This window comes from Paramisgurnus dabryanus, chromosome 7 (genome assembly GCF_030506205.2).
Source record: "Paramisgurnus dabryanus chromosome 7, PD_genome_1.1, whole genome shotgun sequence".
In the NCBI taxonomy this organism is placed as follows: Eukaryota; Metazoa; Chordata; class Actinopteri; order Cypriniformes; family Cobitidae; genus Paramisgurnus; species Paramisgurnus dabryanus.
In genome coordinates, this window is record NC_133343.1 from 24,050,497 (window position 1) to 24,067,763 (window position 17,267).

The following is a 17,267-nucleotide window of genomic DNA, read 5'->3' on the forward strand; positions in this document are numbered from 1 at the left end:
TACCTGTATCATCCACTAACATGTCCCCCTTCGAAGCCTCGATGGGTTTTCAGCCTCCTTTGTTTCCCTCGAAGGAATCCGATGCGGCGGTTCCGTCTGCTCTGGCCTTCGTCCAACGCTGCAAACGCATCTGGAATAGGGCCAGAGACGCTTTAATTCAGACTTCCAGACGAACCCAAATCGCGGCCGACCGGCACCGGCGACCCGCCCCTCGCTATATTTGTGGACAGAAAGTATGGCTCTCGTCCAAGGATCTGCCTCTCCGAGAGCCTTCACGTAAACTGGCTCCTCGCTTCCTTGGTCCATACAGTATAGTTAAGGTCATTAGTCCGGCTGCGGTCAAGCTCAGATTGCCTTTAGCATTCGGTCGGATTCACCCGGTTTTTCATGTTTCCAAGATCAAACCTGTTTTTTTTCCCGTATTAATCCTGTCCCCTCTGCTCCCACCCCTCCCACCCCTCATCTAGTGGACGGTTCTCCTGCTTATTCAGTTAAGCGGTTATTAGATTCACGTCGGCGGGGCAGAGGTTTTCAGTATCTCGTGGACTGGGAGGGCTACGGCCCGGAGGAGAGGTGTTGGGTACCGGCCCGGGACATTTTGGACCCTGAGTTGATTAACGATCTCCGTCGGCGACAAGGTGAGCTCCTTCTGGGACCGCCCGGTGGCGGTTCTGGGGGGGGGATACTGTTAGGACGTCAGTTTAATTGGTTGCTTTGTTTCTGTGTTTTCATTGTCTGTGTTTATGTTTTACAGCTCTGCCCATGCGCGTCTGTCACTTTGGTTCTTCATCTGCTTGATTCCTTACACCTGCGTCATGCACCTGCTAATTATTTACCCCTCGTTTGGTTTGCTATATTAGCCTTTTGTTCCCTGCGAGTTCGTCATTGTATGTACCTTGCTATTTCTCCTGTCTTGTCTAGTCGGTCTAGTTCCTAGTATTGTGATATTCGGATTATCTGTTCATTTTGTTATTTTTTCATAGTCTTATCATTTTTTCATAGTTGAGTCTATTTTTATCACTTAGTTTTTTCCGCTTTTTACCTGTGCTCTCTGCTGTCACCATTTGCCAGGTTAACCACTGCTCTGCAATCTCTTAAAGTGGCATCCTAATGCAGGCACCAAATCTAACCCTAAACCGAAGCAATAATGGTTTGAAAATAGGAAAAAGCAGTTGAGCAACATATACGTGACAATGACACATAAACAGATATTTGAAATACGATCACAAAAAAACCTTGGAAATTCGTGACAGTATCACGAAAAAGAATCATAAAATTACGTGACTATAGGTACATAATTTTGTGAGACTGGGTAGAAAATAAAGGAAAATAAAAGAATAAAATAAAGAAAGTGGAGTCACTAGGAGAATTTACACATTACAATTTCAACAAATTTTCAATTTGTTGGGTGTCATTGCACGTTTGAACAAATGCGAGTTTCATTTCAGAGTTTGAGTACTGTCTGCAACCTACACAGTGTTCTGCAAATCTATATATTGTGTGTGTGTGTGTGTGTGTGTGTGTGTGTGTGTGTGTGTGTGTGTGTGTGTGTGTGTGTACCTGCTAATTATCACGTTGTGGGGACCAATTGTCCCCACAAAGATAGGAATACCAGTGTTTTTGTGACCTTGTGGGGACATTTTGATGTCCCCATGAGGAAACAAGCTTATAAATCTAACAAGATGATGTTTATTGAAAATCTAAGGTACAAGAAAGGTTTTTGTGATGGTTGGGGTTAGGGAATGGGGCAGGTAAGGGGAATAGAATATACAGTTTGTATGGTATAAAATGCATTACGTCTATGTAATGTCCCCACAAAACATGGAAACCAGAATGTGTGTGTGTGTGTGTGTGTGTGTGTGTGTGTGTGTGTGTGTGTGTGTGTGTGTGTGTGTGTGTGTGTGTGTGTGTGTGTGTGTGTGTGTATATAGAGTACATTTACATTTAGTAATTTAGCAGATGCTTTTGTCCAAATGAGGTAACAATAGAAGCAATTAGACTAACATAAGACCAGCAATACATAAGTGCACTAGAACTAGTCTCATCAAGTCTAACACAGTATGCATAGCCAAGGGTTAGTAATTATTTTATTTTGTTTTGACAGAAAATGTATAGGTTGAAACGATGGGTTTTTAGCTGATTCTTACAGACTGCTACAGAGTCAGCAGATCTTGTCGCAACTGGCAGATCATTCCACAGTTGAGGAACAGATCCAGAGAAGGTACGCGATAGTGATTTTTTACCCTTTTTGGGATGGCACCACAAGCCATTGCTCTGTGGCAGAGTGCAGGGATCTAGAGGGTACATAAGTCTGTATTATCGAGTAAAGGTTAGGGGGTGCTGTCCCAGTAGTAGTTTAAAAGGCCAGGAGCAGAGCTTTGAATATGTTGCTAGCTGCTATAGGAAGCCATTGTAACCTGACAAAAAGAGGAGTGACGTGCACCCTCTTTATCTTATTGAAGACCACTTTTGCCACTTTTGCCAAAGTTAAAACGGTCAAAGAAGAGTGCCCAACGAGCCTGCCGCGATGTCACCCTCTTGGCTGAATCCAGTTAAGCGGTTATTAGATTCACGTCGGCGGGGCAGAGGTTTTCAGTATCTCGTGGACTGGGAGGGCTACGGCCCGGAGGAGAGGTGTTGGGTACCGGCCCGGGACATTTTGGACCCTGAGTTGATTAACGATCTCCGTCGGCGACAAGGTGAGCTCCTTCTGGGACCGCCCGGTGGCGGTTCTGGGGGGGGGGATACTGTTAGGACGTCAGTTTAATTGGTTGCTTTGTTTCTGTGTTTTCATTGTCTGTGTTTATGTTTTACAGCTCTGCCCATGCGCGTCTGTCACTTTGGTTCTTCATCTGCTTGATTCCTTACACCTGCGTCATGCACCTGCTAATTATTTACCCCTCGTTTGGTTTGCTATATTAGCCTTTTGTTCCCTGCGAGTTCGTCATTGTATGTACCTTGCTATTTCTCCTGTCTTGTCTAGTCGGTCTAGTTCCTAGTATTGTGATATTCGGATTATCTGTTCATTTTGTTATTTTTTCATAGTCTTATCATTTTTTCATAGTTGAGTCTATTTTTATCACTTAGTTTTTTCCGCTTTTTACCTGTGCTCTCTGCTGTCACCATTTGCCAGGTTAACCACTGCTCTGCAATCTCTTAAAGTAGCATCCTAATGCAGGCACCAAATCTAACCCTAAACCGAAGCAATAATGGTTTGAAAATAGGAAAAAGCAGTTGAGCAACATATACGTGACAATGACACATAAACAGATATTTGAAATACGATCACAAAAAAACCTTGGAAATTCGTGACAGTATCACGAAAAAGAATCATAAAATTACGTGACTATAGGTACATAATTTTGTGAGACTGGGTAGAAAATAAAGGAAAATAAAAGAATAAAATAAAGAAAGTGGAGTCACTAGGAGAATTTACACATTACAATTTCAACACATTTTCAATTTGTTGGGTGTCATTGCACGTTTGAACAAATGCGAGTTTCATTTCAGAGTTTGAGTACTGTCTGCAACCTACACAGTGTTCTGCAAATCTATATATTGTGTGTGTGTGTGTGTGTGTGTGTGTGTGTGTGTGTGTGTGTGTGTGTGTGTGTGTGTGTGTGTGTGTGTACCTGCTAATTATCACGTTGTGGGGACCAATTGTCCCCACAAAGATAGGAATACCAGTGTTTTTGTGACCTTGTGGGGACATTTTGATGTCCCCATGAGGAAACAAGCTTATAAATCTAACAAGATGATGTTTATTGAAAATCTAAGGTACAAGAAAGGTTTTTGTGATGGTTGGGGTTAGGGAATGGGGCAGGTAAGGGGAATAGAATATACAGTTTGTATGGTATAAAATGCATTACGTCTATGTAATGTCCCCACAAAACATGGAAACCAGAATGTGTGTGTGTGTGTGTGTGTGTGTTTGTGTGTGTGTGTGTGTGTGTGTGTGTGTGTGTGTGTGTGTGTGTGTGTGTATATAGAGTACATTTACATTTAGTAATTTAGCAGATGCTTTTGTCCAAATGAGGTAACAATAGAAGCAATTAGACTAACATAAGACCAGCAATACATAAGTGCACTAGAACTAGTCTCATCAAGTCTAACACAGTATGCATAGCCAAGGGTTAGTAATTATTTTATTTTGTTTTGACAGAAAATGTATAGGTTGAAACGATGGGTTTTTAGCTGATTCTTACAGACTGCTACAGAGTCAGCAGATCTTGTCGCAACTGGCAGATCATTCCACAGTTGAGGAACAGATCCAGAGAAGGTACGCGATAGTGATTTTTTACCCTTTTTGGGATGGCACCACAAGCCATTGCTCTGTGGCAGAGTGCAGGGATCTAGAGGGTACATAAGTCTGTATTATCGAGTAAAGGTTAGGGGGTGCTGTCCCAGTAGTAGTTTAAAAGGCCAGGAGCAGAGCTTTGAATATGTTGCTAGCTGCTATAGGAAGCCATTGTAACCTGACAAAAAGAGGAGTGACGTGCACCCTCTTTATCTTATTGAAGACCACTTTTGCCACAGTATTCTGGATCAGTATATTATGCATATATACATATGTTTGTATGTATGCAGTTCATGTGTATGTGTGTGAAGAACCCTCCTTGAGCTATTCCCTTTAAGGTGCCGTCACCCGACAGGCATAAGAAAAAGAAACAACAAAAAAGAAACAAGTTTACTTAACCAAAACAGGCAAGGACTTTGATTGATGTCTGTGTCCGTGTTTTCAGGTAAAAGGAGACATATGCCACGTCAAACCCAATGCCACAGTGTCATCTACCATACAATTTATTCATGGATCTGAATTCATTACCCTACAGATCAAGAGCTGTCTAACTCAGGAAGGTATAAGCAAGCATCTGAATCTGTAATTTTTAATTGATTGCTCATTGTTTAGATTCTACCTGTTTGTTATCTAGTAATCTGAACAGTGTTTGGTTTGTCAGAGCACTGACTAGCAATGTGCAGAAGTTAATCAACTACCAACAAATTGTACATTTATTGACATAATGACATGTGCAGTTCCAGAGAGATTCGGTTCCTCTTTGTTTTCGAGCATGGGTGCTCTTGAGTGAGCACAGTCAAGCTGCAAACTCATTAATGCTGAATTCACAAGTCCTTCTGGCACCGACTGATTATTTATTCACCCTCTCCTGAGTCACTCGAAGAGGGAACATTTTTACCCTGAAGTTTCTTGAAAGGCAAGAGTTATGAGACCGAAACTATGTAGCTGACATATGCTGTGGTATTATTGCAGATTTTGGTTATTCCGGATGGTTGAATAACACTGCAAGGCAAATATATGATGTGGAAGTGAACTGGCCTTACAGGTGCAACAGCACCATATTTTGTTCACGTAACTTAACTGGTAAAGCATGCCGCCAACATTGCCAAGGTCACAGATTCGATTCCCAGTGGATACAACATACTGACATAATGCATGGCTTAAAGGCACTGTGAGTTGAATAAAAGCATCTGCCAAATGCATAATTGTATTGGTTTCTATGATGCAGGGGTGAAGTGGTTTTTAGAGAGGTGATGTATGGTTTGCAGTCATCTTAGTACAGCAAGATAGTAATGAAATATAAATGCTTTAAATGAATTAAAAAGTACAGTAGCTTACACAATGTTATAAATAAATGGTATCTTGTCATAATCATGATTTTGTGACCCTGCTTTTTTGATTGATTTTTTTTCATTCTGTAAAAATATAACCTTGATATCTTACATATTGACTGTGTAAGGTCATGTTAAAGATTTAAATTGAAAGTGAAATCAATGAGCGAAATCAAACTTTGATTCTCCAGATCTCACAATTCAGAATTCAAACAGATCATCAGTGGCGGACTTAGCAAGTTGGGGGCCCAAGGCAAAGGTATGTATGGGGCCCCACATCCGATCTATAAAAAGAACAAAAAAATGTTTTACTCCAAAATGAAGATTGAAAGCAGAGAACACACAATGTGTAGCACTACACAACAATGAGGGAGAAAAATGATGTTACTAATCTTTCACATGCCCAAGACTGTGATAAAAGGTAAAAAAAATCCAGTTCACAATCACTTTTTATATTGAAAATAAGCAATTGTGTGTGTTTACCCAAATCAGATTTGAGTTTAAAAAAAAAAAATCTTTGGCAATTAAAGTGTAAAAATCCTGATTTTTTTTAAACATTTAGCAGTTTTAATAAAGACTGAGGTTGATTAACAGATTTATGCAAAACATGAAACCAAATATTTATTTGATTTTTACAGCAGTTTAATTTAGTGGATGTTTTCTTCACAAACATAACGAAAGGGCATTTTCCCAAAATATGTGTCAAGTAAAGATTTGTCACCAAAACACAGAGAAAGTTGTGGCCAAATTAAGACTCAACAGCACCCCATAGTGGACGAAAACATCCCCAACATAACATAAGGGTTACATTAGTTTTTTCTGTAGTAATGTTATTTACTTCACCACAAAATCATTTTTATGAGTGTAGGGCTAAGGCTATTACTAGCAGAACTAGGCGGTTGACTCACCAAAGCCCCATTTTCGCATTTATATTTGTCTTGATTCGTCTCTGTTCGTGTACTTTCCCAGTCCTCCTGTCACTCTGTTTTTTTTATGGACTAGTCCATTTCATTGTGAAAGAAGGGGTGTATGTGTGTAGTGACAGATAAACATGAACTGGACATTTTAACTACTATTTCAAAGTTTCAACATATTTCTTAAAGCAGACATATCATGCTTTTAAATCTGTCCTTTTTATATATAAATCATCTATTTGTGGTCTATATAAAGCGAAACTGCAATGCTTGGGTCTGAATTCCTCATTATTATAGCCCCACAGGCCCCCTTTCTACCCCTTTTCTGATGTGCATCTGAGAGCAACTCGTTTTGGTACTGTCTTTTTAAATGCACGTCATACCCTGCCCCCTCTCCAGGTTGCAGAGGTGACACTCGGTTAAACTCCACCCCGTTCGGCCATTTTTGTAGTTTTATAGCAGAGATACGATTATCTAGCTGCACAGAAACTTTTTATTTACTCGTTATTCACAAAATGTCAACAACGGAAGACTTGTCTATCCAGCCTTATATGTTCGCGCCAGAGTCGGAAATGGAGCGAGATGAAAATGAAGACGACGAACCTGCAGAACAACGTCTGCATACGGAGGTATCGCAATGGTGTGTTAATGCCGGCTGTCTTATTTCAGAATATTAACAATTATAAAGTTGACTATTACTCTTAGTTAATTGTAAGTTGTTGTAATATGCTATAACTTAATCCCGGGTTGATGACCACATGCGACATCCACAGGCTGCAGCCTTCGGATTGAGAAACAGCACTGCTAAACCATGACAACCGTGTACTTTACTGTTTTTTTAAGTTATTTACAGCTTACCGAAGTGCTTTGGTCGTCGTCTCCAAAGATAGAAGTAATTGATCCCTCAATCAGACGAAGTCTATCGGCAAATCCTACTTTATACTGGTGGAGGTTGGTGAAATAGTTATCCTTGAAGTGCTTCGCGCATTAAAAAATGACATTTCCGTGAAAAATAAAACTCAACCAGGCACAGGTTCAACAACCGAACATTTTGATTTACTCTCTCGTAACTTCTGCATCCTTGAGCTTGGACTACAATATCGCAGCGAGAAATTGAAAATGGCGGATTGCTCGTAGTATTGGGCTGGAAGTCGATGTCCTTATTTAGCAGTTCCGCTGCAAATACTGTGACGTAATTGTTCAAAAAACGTAATAGATAATAGAAAAATCAGAACGGGTTGGAAAATATGACCAAAACAGAATATAAAGATATCAACAAAGCACCTGAAGAGACTAATTTCAACTTTTATGTACTTCTAAACACTACAAATATACAACAAAATGCATTTAAGAGCTAAGAAAGTGGATTTAGCATGATATGTCTCCTTTAAGAATAATACAATTTGCAATGATTTTATGAAGTGTTTTTGATGATAAGGGTTTTATTTATTTATTTATTTAGGTTTGTTGGGGGCCCCCCTGATATGACCACTGGTAGGGGCCCCAAGCAGCCACCTACCTATGCCTCTATGTTAAGACCGCCTCTGTAAACCATGTAAAACTTTCAGTGTAGTTTAAATGATGCTTTTCTTACAAACTTTGCCCCTCTAGATTTCGATCTAATCTTTTGCATTTTTTAACACTGCTGGTGAAACCTAACATCACCAACTTTATGGTTCCACATTGTTTTAGCTCAACCGCACTGACAGGTGCAACTTACTATTAGATACATTGGCACTGCTTGCTTGTCACTTGCATTTGTCCACTGTCATCGGTTTTGTCCGCCTGGTTTAGACATGTTTATATTTTAGATAAACAAGATAAAATGACAATACTTGACAAAGAGTGGGCATCGTATTCCAATGGGAATAACAACGGACGGCGTGGTTTGTCCTTTTCGGTAATTAGTTATAGTAAAAAAAGTTTTTTTTGTTCTTTTTAGTTTTACTTCTTAACAAAGCTTTATTTCTGCCATGTTTTCTGATTGAATCTGATTACATTTTTTTATAAGGAACTGGTATAAAGATATAGCTTATTATGCAGAGATTGGGTGTAAGAATAGGCCCGCCTAATTGAACAGTACATATAAGATTCACATTTTTACAGTATATGGGTGAAGTATATGATGGCTGGTAAATTAAAATTCATATGACTACCTCAAGTAAGGTGCTGATGGTAAAAAAGGAGAGAGAGCGAGAATGTCATTAAAGGAGATTCATATTCTCCGGAGCAGCAGCTAAATTGCCTTGCTCATGCTATCAAAGACATGCTAGCCATCTTAAGCTGGATCTCAAGCTGGATAAATCTGCACCACAGATACATCAGGGATTTTTGCACCAAAACTCACCAGTACAGCTTATTTCTGCAAAGATATATATATATTTTTTATTTTGCAGATTGTCTCTCGTGGTTGGCTCCCATTGAGAGTGCCTTGTTTGTGATGGACTGGCATTCTGTGTGCATCGAGTAACATTATGCCACTGTAATTGGCAGCTTTGGCTGCGTTGTGACCACCATCACTGCTTTTATAAAAAAAATCTTGCTGTTGTAAAATTTTGGAGTGAATTTTGCTGATATTTCAGCCAAGCCGTGTGTTGTGTGTCAGAAAATTTATTTGAACAAATAATTTAGGGTTCCATATATAAAACTACTGCTGTGATTTGTCTCAGATTTACAGGAATGCCTCAAGTTTTGTGATGTGAATTGCATGAATGTAAATATATTTTGGAGGCTTCCAAGGTGTAAATATGAGGAGTTTGGATGCATAAACCACTAAGGGCGTCTGACATGTGTTCTTGTAAATGTGATTTTTTTTCTCAGGCTCTTATGTATAGGTTCAGTAATTTCACTTTGATAGCAATGAAAAGGTTATTTGTCAGTAATTGAAATGCATTATTTTCACAAATGTCACTTTTGTAATTTCATTGGTATTTCGATGGAAACCCCTCTAAGTGCATGCAATTAAGTTTTTTGTAAACCCTCCCCCCCACACTTCTAAAAATATCTACTTTTACTCTAAGACATAGTAAACAGTTTCAAAATCACTAAAGTTGCAACCAGAAACATTGCAAATGATGAAAGTCATATTGTAAAAATTAAGAAACTGATTAACATATTAGGGAGCACAGTCGTTTTGCGTGCCATCATTCAGCCAATTCGTCTTCTGTACACTTTGGAGAACTTTGCTGAAAATATTCTGTAATTTGTGCCGAGAGCATTCAATTAATATCATTATCTTATTTTGACAAAAGTGGCATTTAGAAGTTTTTGCAACTGTGCATTTCCTTTTAACCTTTATGACTTTGTAGTAGTCTTGCAAACACAAATATATTGTTGACAAGAAAGGTAACATGCAATTACTGTACAGGGCCCGGTTCCCCGATAACGCTCACTCTTAGCACCAAAGAAGACTCAAAAAGATATATCTTACCAAAGTTGTTTATGTTCCTAAGTTTGTTCCCCAAAGTGTCCCATAGAAAGCTTCTTAACATGCTGCCTTTAAGTTTGACGTAACAATGGCGCTGTCCCAAGTGAAGGTGCTGAATTATGCGCGATCCATCGCTCAGGGATCGATTTTCCACTTCACGCGAAGGTGCATTACAGCGTTAAAAAAGACTAAACGTTGTATTCAAATGGAACATTACTCAAATTATTACAGTAACATTTATTTTATCCGTAAAATATAGACTATTAATTAAATTATCAGTAATACGGGTAAACAAACCACTTGTCACTTGTGCCGCTTCTTGACATCCCAGGTGAAAAAAAATTCTATTAAAAATATACTTTAAAAAAGTGTACTAAGTATATTTTCTAGATTTTGTACTATTTTCGTCAAATCCAAGTATAGTTAAGTGTACTCAATTATGTATTAACTTCAACTTAACACCTATTTGATTACACTTCAAGTGTAAATAGTATGCTAAAATGGAACAACTTTTTTTAAACTTCAAGTGCACTAAAATACACTCCTGAAAATCAAGATTTATGAGTAATTAAGCACACTTACAGTACAATTGCATTGTATTGCAATTTTAATGGAAATACACTTAAAAAGCCATTGCAGCACAAATTATAGTTGTGTTTAAGTACATTTTGTGCATACTGCTATCATACTTATAATTAATTTAGTATGCCTCTGTAATATTTCAAGTGCTCTACAAATGCACTTCCTAACTATTTTTAGTGCTTTTAAAGTGTCCCACTATGACAATAATAATGTTTTTAAAGTGAATTTCAATTATAACCTAAACATCATAGACACGTACTTTCAGTGCAATATTATTATAGTGTATTTTTTATATTTTAAGTATATTTAATTTGTACTTTTATCCCCATTTTGTTATATTTAAGCATGAATATTGCTGTTACACTACAAGTGTATAATATAACAATTCAGTTCAAATGCACACAAACAGATTACAAACTGCATTTCAAAAAAGGATCTTTATTAATGACACAAAAGTAACACACAAAACAGATATTGGCAAAATGGGGAACCTTAAACAGTCGACTTTCTTTGAAATGCCGGGAAGAGAACAATTGCGAACAACTTGTACTATATGGACATCTAGCTCTGATTTGAACTACTGGAGGCCTTGTAACTGGCATTGTTGCACTTCCTCCGTAGAAGGTCCCAGATCTCTGCCACCTCGATGTTGGGGAATCACTCCCTCACTGCATCTGTAAAACAGGAAAGAGACATTTCAATTTCAATTTTATTTATATAGCGCTTTTCACAATTTGTAGTTGTTTCAAAGCAGCTTTACATTAAAAGAAGCAGGGGAAACAGAAAAATCGACAGACAATATAAGTAGCAAAATACAGCGGCTATGAATAAACTTTACAAGTGAGCAAATTAATAATGTCTCGTATACAAGAGGGTGCTAAGTTAAGCCAATGTTGCTTGACTCCCCGGGGTTAAAAAAACCCTAGGAGAAAAACCTCAGGGAGGAACAAAAAGTCCTAGGAGGAAAAGATATACACATATATATATATATGGGATGTAAACGGATAAGGAGATTTAACGGGTTCCGTCTAGGGCTGCACGATAAATCGCATGTGTTTGTCAGGCGCATCTCCTCAGTAATGCCGGTTCCTTGATTAGTATTAAATCGCCATCAGCTGTTTTCAGATGGAGCAGCTTTAACTACAGAGCCGTAGTTCCCTGACAAGCTGGGCCATATCGCATACATATCGCAGCCGATACGTCCGCGATAATTAATGCGAAATTGCCCCGATTGTCAGTGAACTACGGCTCTGTGTAGTTAAAGCTGCTACATCTGAAAACAGCTGATGGCGATTTAATACTAATCAAGGAACCGGCATTACTGAGGAGATGCGCCTGACAAACACATGCGACTTATCGTGCAGCCCTAGTTCCGTCGGTGGTCAGGCATCGGCTGGGCATCACGTTGAAGGGCAGCCAGTAGATCAGTGGTGTGTTGACCTCCACGGCAGCCAGAACTGGTCTGTTTGTCTCAATGTCCTCGGGTTTGAGGACGAGACAGGGAGAGAGAAACAAAATCCTATTAGCGTAGGGGCCATTCACATGTAATGCAGTGTCACACAGTGTTGTGTTTTAATATCTGCTCGGTTCCAGACAGGCTAGCTATTGCGGCATTAGTAAATTACCCAGACGAGTTATGTGAATGCTTTGTTCCGTACAAGCTAACTTTTGCGAGATAAGTATAATTTACTAGACAAATTATGTGAATGCTTTGTTAAAGAAAAAAAGTCTTAAAGAATAATTCCGGTATTAAACACTTTGAGTCTCATTTCTGGTTTGTTTTGGATGAACTACAGTGATGGTCACTGAAATTTTGACAATGGGTCGTGTCTTGACTTTTTAACTTGTTTAGAAGCGTCTCTTGACTGCTTCAGAATGGAAGTCAAGGGCCATGCACAAACATGTCATTAAAACAACACTTAACGTTCATTTTCAAAACTGTGCTACTCACAGAGTGGTTTGTGGTGTTCGTTGATGATTAAAAACAAATATATCAGAGCAATGTATGATTTCAATCCGTGTTATTTGCTATAGTGGATCTATTTTTTCAGACACCTCACAACCACGTATATACTTCCCCTCTATATTTGAGTCTGAAGCGTTAGCACACTCTTGACCACTTGATGGCGACAACCACTTTGCCTAACAAGGATGCTGAACGGAACTTGGTGTCTAGCGTATAGACAGTCACAATCGAGCTCAAATTCAAACCTAAGGCTGGTCACTGAGCCATCAAATATGGGAAAAATTTGTGCCCTACTCCGAGGGCACAGTTGCTCTGCTCATGCTAGCCTTTTGAGAGAAACCGAGCGAAAAAACTACAACCAGATGTAAACAGACCCTTTTCCATTTCCGGCGGCAGAGTGATATATCAGCGAGCAATGAGTCTTCCAAGAGAAGTCAATGGAATTTTACAAAATGCCAAATAAAACACCACAGAAACTGTATTTCGCTACACTACTTGTTTTTAATCATCAACGAACACCAAGAACCACTCGGTGAGTAGCACCCCTTACGAAAATTAACCATGGTTTTACTACAGTTAAGACCAAAAAAACCATGGTTACTGTAGTAAAACCATAGCTACCACAAAATAACAATGGTTTTGACAACCATGGTTTTCAAAAACCATAGTTAAACCATGGTTAGTGTAGTAAAACCATGGTTTTGCTCATAGTAATCAATTGACCAAAAAAAAACATGGTTACTACACTTTTACCACAATAAAACCATGGTTAATATTCGTAAGGGACAGTTTTGAAAATGAAGGTTAAGTGTTGTTTTAATGACATGTTTGTGCATGACCCTTGACTTCCACTCTGAAGCAGTGAAGAGACGCTTCTAAACGAGTCAAAAAAAGACACGACCCATTGTCAAAATTACAGTGTCCATCACTGTAATTCATCCAAAACAAACCAGAAATAAGACTCAAAGTGTTAAATACCAGAATTATCCTTTAATGGAGCATTTCACCTGTAGAAACATTAATCTTTATTGAAAGTGTCTCATATTTGTAGTGGAAATGTAACATACATTTCGAATTTGGTGCCTATTTGACTAAAAAAGGGGTGTTTGTAGTCTCACCACCTCAACAAAGATATTGGACTTCCTTCTTTCAATGATGCAAAATTATAATTTTTTACATCATTGAAAGAAGGAAGTGCAACAATGAAATCTGTATTTCTCCTGTCTCAGGAAATGATGCATGACCATTCAAAAACATGACTGGGGTTCTAAAGATACAAAGCTTAATACAAATGGGTGAAGTGTCCCTTTAGATTTAAAGTGATTGACTGTGTCTGATTCACAGATACCAGTTGGCAAATCATTTCAGAGCTTAGACACTTTTGATATTCTAGGGAAAATTAAGAGACCAGAATTTTGCGACCGCAGTGTACGTGTTGGATTGTATTCTGATATTAATTCTCTAAGATACGAAGGTGCTGGGCCTTTTAAGGTTTTATTGGTGATTAATAGTATTTTTAATTGTATGCGATATTTGACTGGTAGCCAGCATGACATGGGCATGAATTAAAACAATATTAAATTAAAAGATTAAACTTAACTTACATCATTTTTACACAGAAACCTCTTCAGCGTCAGCAAGGTCGACCACATGGTACATGACCTCTGTAAACACAAACATGGATAGACATCATATTAAAAAAGAAGACAATCATACAACTTTAAAATATATTTTGACTCCAAGCTTCTTTACAACAACATCTAACGTTAGTTTATCTTAAACTTAAAGTGAAGCTGGCTTGGTTACTAAACAGAATAAAGCTATTAAAACAGGCTTGCAAAATAAGCAGCATCTATCAGAACTTACCTACAGCAATGAGCTTTTAAACAACAGAAATCGTCTAAGGTTATCGTTTAAAATAGCAGAAAGAGCCATTTGCTACAGTTAGCTGAACATCTCCAACACAAGTAATCTTGCCGTTTTATTTTTAAAGTTTTAAACATCGAATTGATTCGTTTATCAGGCATTTTGCATGTTACTTTGCTCACTGAAAAACCGCATGTTCAAGTTCCTAACGTTACTGTGTACAGTGTATAACTTACTCTTAATGTTTCCTGTGTGTGCTTTAAATTAAAACACTTCTCGCATAAAGACAAAAATAATCACAGTGAAGAACAAAATAGGAACAAATATGGAACAGATCTGCGCGATGTAAAGGAATGAAAGTCAAACTTACCTCAGCCGTACTGTTTAGCATGAAAACGAGTCAGTAGCGGTTTGAAAAATGCCGTTGATCCTGATTGGTGGGAATGAATGGGTGGGTGCAGGTGCATTCTGGGAATTTGAGTCTTTTGCCCTGGCGTTGGTACTGCTTTAGCATGCTGCTGTAGATGTATTTTGACTACAATTTCCAAGTTGCATTGGATGTTTTTTTTTTTTTTCATTATTTTGGATCCTCTGCTGGCACTTTATGTACTTTTTATAATCTGCGTTTTCACACTGATTTGTTCTTTATACTTTATCAATAATAAAAATATTAAATATTTTTATAAAATGTATAACGTTTACAAAACATGTTTAGTTGACAAACATGTTGACAGTTATTTTGAGTGATGCTCAGATTTTCTTAAATAAAAAAAACCTTTATCAATTAAATTACATTAGCATAATAATACATGTATTTAGTAAACACACTTGTAGATATATAATGTTTTTATGTTATGTGCTGCCTTGAACCCCCCACCCAGCTTTGAAAACAGAGACAGCAACTCTGTCATTAACCCTTCACACCTCACAACCAGCACTCCTTACAACCAGCTGTGAGGATTCCTAGAAACTTCCACCAGTATACATCCATATACACAAGGTTTCTGGATGTTTCACGAGTTTACTTCTGAGTATTACGTTTCCAAGCACTCTGCCTCATTTATCTGGCAAACCTAAAGTTTAGCAGGGATTTCCCATCCGTATTTGTCTGGATACAGCTCTTTTCATGCAGTGTATAGCCTACATTTTATTATTCTAACGTATTTTATGAAAGTACTCTGATATGCAACTAAAAATACACTTATTTTATAGTGTACTGTATAAAGTGTACAGAAGTCACACTTCTAATGAAGTGAGATCCTAGTATGCTAAAAAAGTAAATTAACAATTAATTTCCAAAAAATATACTTCCCATAAGTATATTGAATTGTCACTCTAAGTATGTCAAATTTAATACACTTAAAAAAAATAAACTTCTATACAATTTAAAATACATTGACAACAAAGTACACTTTCAAAAAGTACATTTAAAAAATATTTTAATTACTGGTAAATTAGTATACTTATTTTTTGGACTCTTAAGTTGAACTTAATTACATCTTTTTTTAAGTATACTTTCAAAAAGTACATTTAAAAGATAATTGAATTACTGGTAAATTCATTATACTTATTTTTTGGACTCTTAAGTTGAACTTAATTACATATTTTTTGAAGTATACTTTCAAAAAGTACATTTAAAAGATAATTGAATTACTGGTAAATTAGTATACTTATTTTTTGGACTCTTAAGTTGAACTTAATTACATATTTTTTGAAGTATACTTTCAAAAAGTACATTTAAAAGATAATTGAATTACTGGTAAATTAGTATACTTATTTTTTGGACTGTTAAGTTGAACTTAATTATATCTTTTTGGAAGTATACTTTTAAAAAGTACATATTAAATACTCTTTAAATTAAGTACAACAAGTAGAAGCATACTTGTTTTATACTTCATGTACTTCAATCATATTTCTAATACACTAAAGTATACTACTTTTTTACCTGGGATGGGTTTAAAGACTTTTAAAAATTATGTAAAACACTTTAATATTAATGATAAGGTACTTTACTAAACAATTCAGAAATTGCTTTAATGGCTACTGAGATGTATGTGTGCCTTTATGTAATGTATCTTTATTGTTCTTAATGGTAAAATTTATTTTACAGTATGAATCATATTATATGTATAGCCTAATATATATTTATTATGTATGCAAACATAACTTTTTAAAACAGTATAATGTAATATGTTAAAAGACACACCCTAATATAAAACTGTCAAATGAAATATTTAATAAATTGTATTATATAATACATGACATTATTGCTTTTAGTATAACCAATTCAAATGTTTAATCTTTCCAAATAAATTATAAATGTAACGTGATGAAAACGCTATAAACATAGAGGGAACAGTCTTCGATGGGGATCAACTTCGACACAACACCGGCGCCGTCTTTGATTCATTAGTTCTGATACCAAATAAAGTCAACTGCATAAATGATCCTGTATCCATTGCAAACATATTTTATTATAAGTCTTAAAATATCCATAACGTAAAATCATTGTCAACATACTATAGTTTAACTTGTACTGCGCTGTGCTGATTTTTAAAGACTGCTACACAGTGGGGGCGATAGCGTTTTGCGCTAAGAGAGATCTTACGAATGGTCCAGACCAACCTTACGAAAGTTTGACTTACAGAAGATATATAGCGTACAAAAGTTTTGGGAATTGTGCCATAGAGTTAAGAGAGAGGTTACGGAATAGGTTAAGAACTACAGTACTTAGCAATAAGAACGTTTTGGGAAACCGGGCCCAGATTATTTCTCTTGCCAGTTGTCAGACTATGTTATCAAGCTCTGCATTTGTTCTGTGATATATTGTATTAATAAGACATACAAATATCTGGGAGTTGTGTAAATAGATCTACTGTCCTCA

General features: G+C 37.1%; 1 long non-coding RNA gene across 3 annotated transcripts; it reads right to left on the reverse strand.

The window, feature by feature from the left end:
- Nucleotides 1-10,969: 10,969 nt before the first annotated feature.
- On the reverse strand, nucleotides 10,970-16,325 carry LOC135757950 (uncharacterized). 3 transcript variants are annotated; one of them, XR_012336973.1, is made up of 2 exons: nucleotides 14,754-16,325; nucleotides 10,970-14,181 (listed from the first exon to the last, which is right to left on the reverse strand). It is a non-coding gene; the product is annotated as an uncharacterized lncRNA (long non-coding RNA). The 3 variants fall into 3 exon arrangements; XR_012336974.1 differs by having other exon boundaries at nucleotides 14,620-16,325; XR_012336972.1 differs by having other exon boundaries at nucleotides 14,384-16,325.
- Nucleotides 16,326-17,267: the final 942 nt, after the last annotated feature.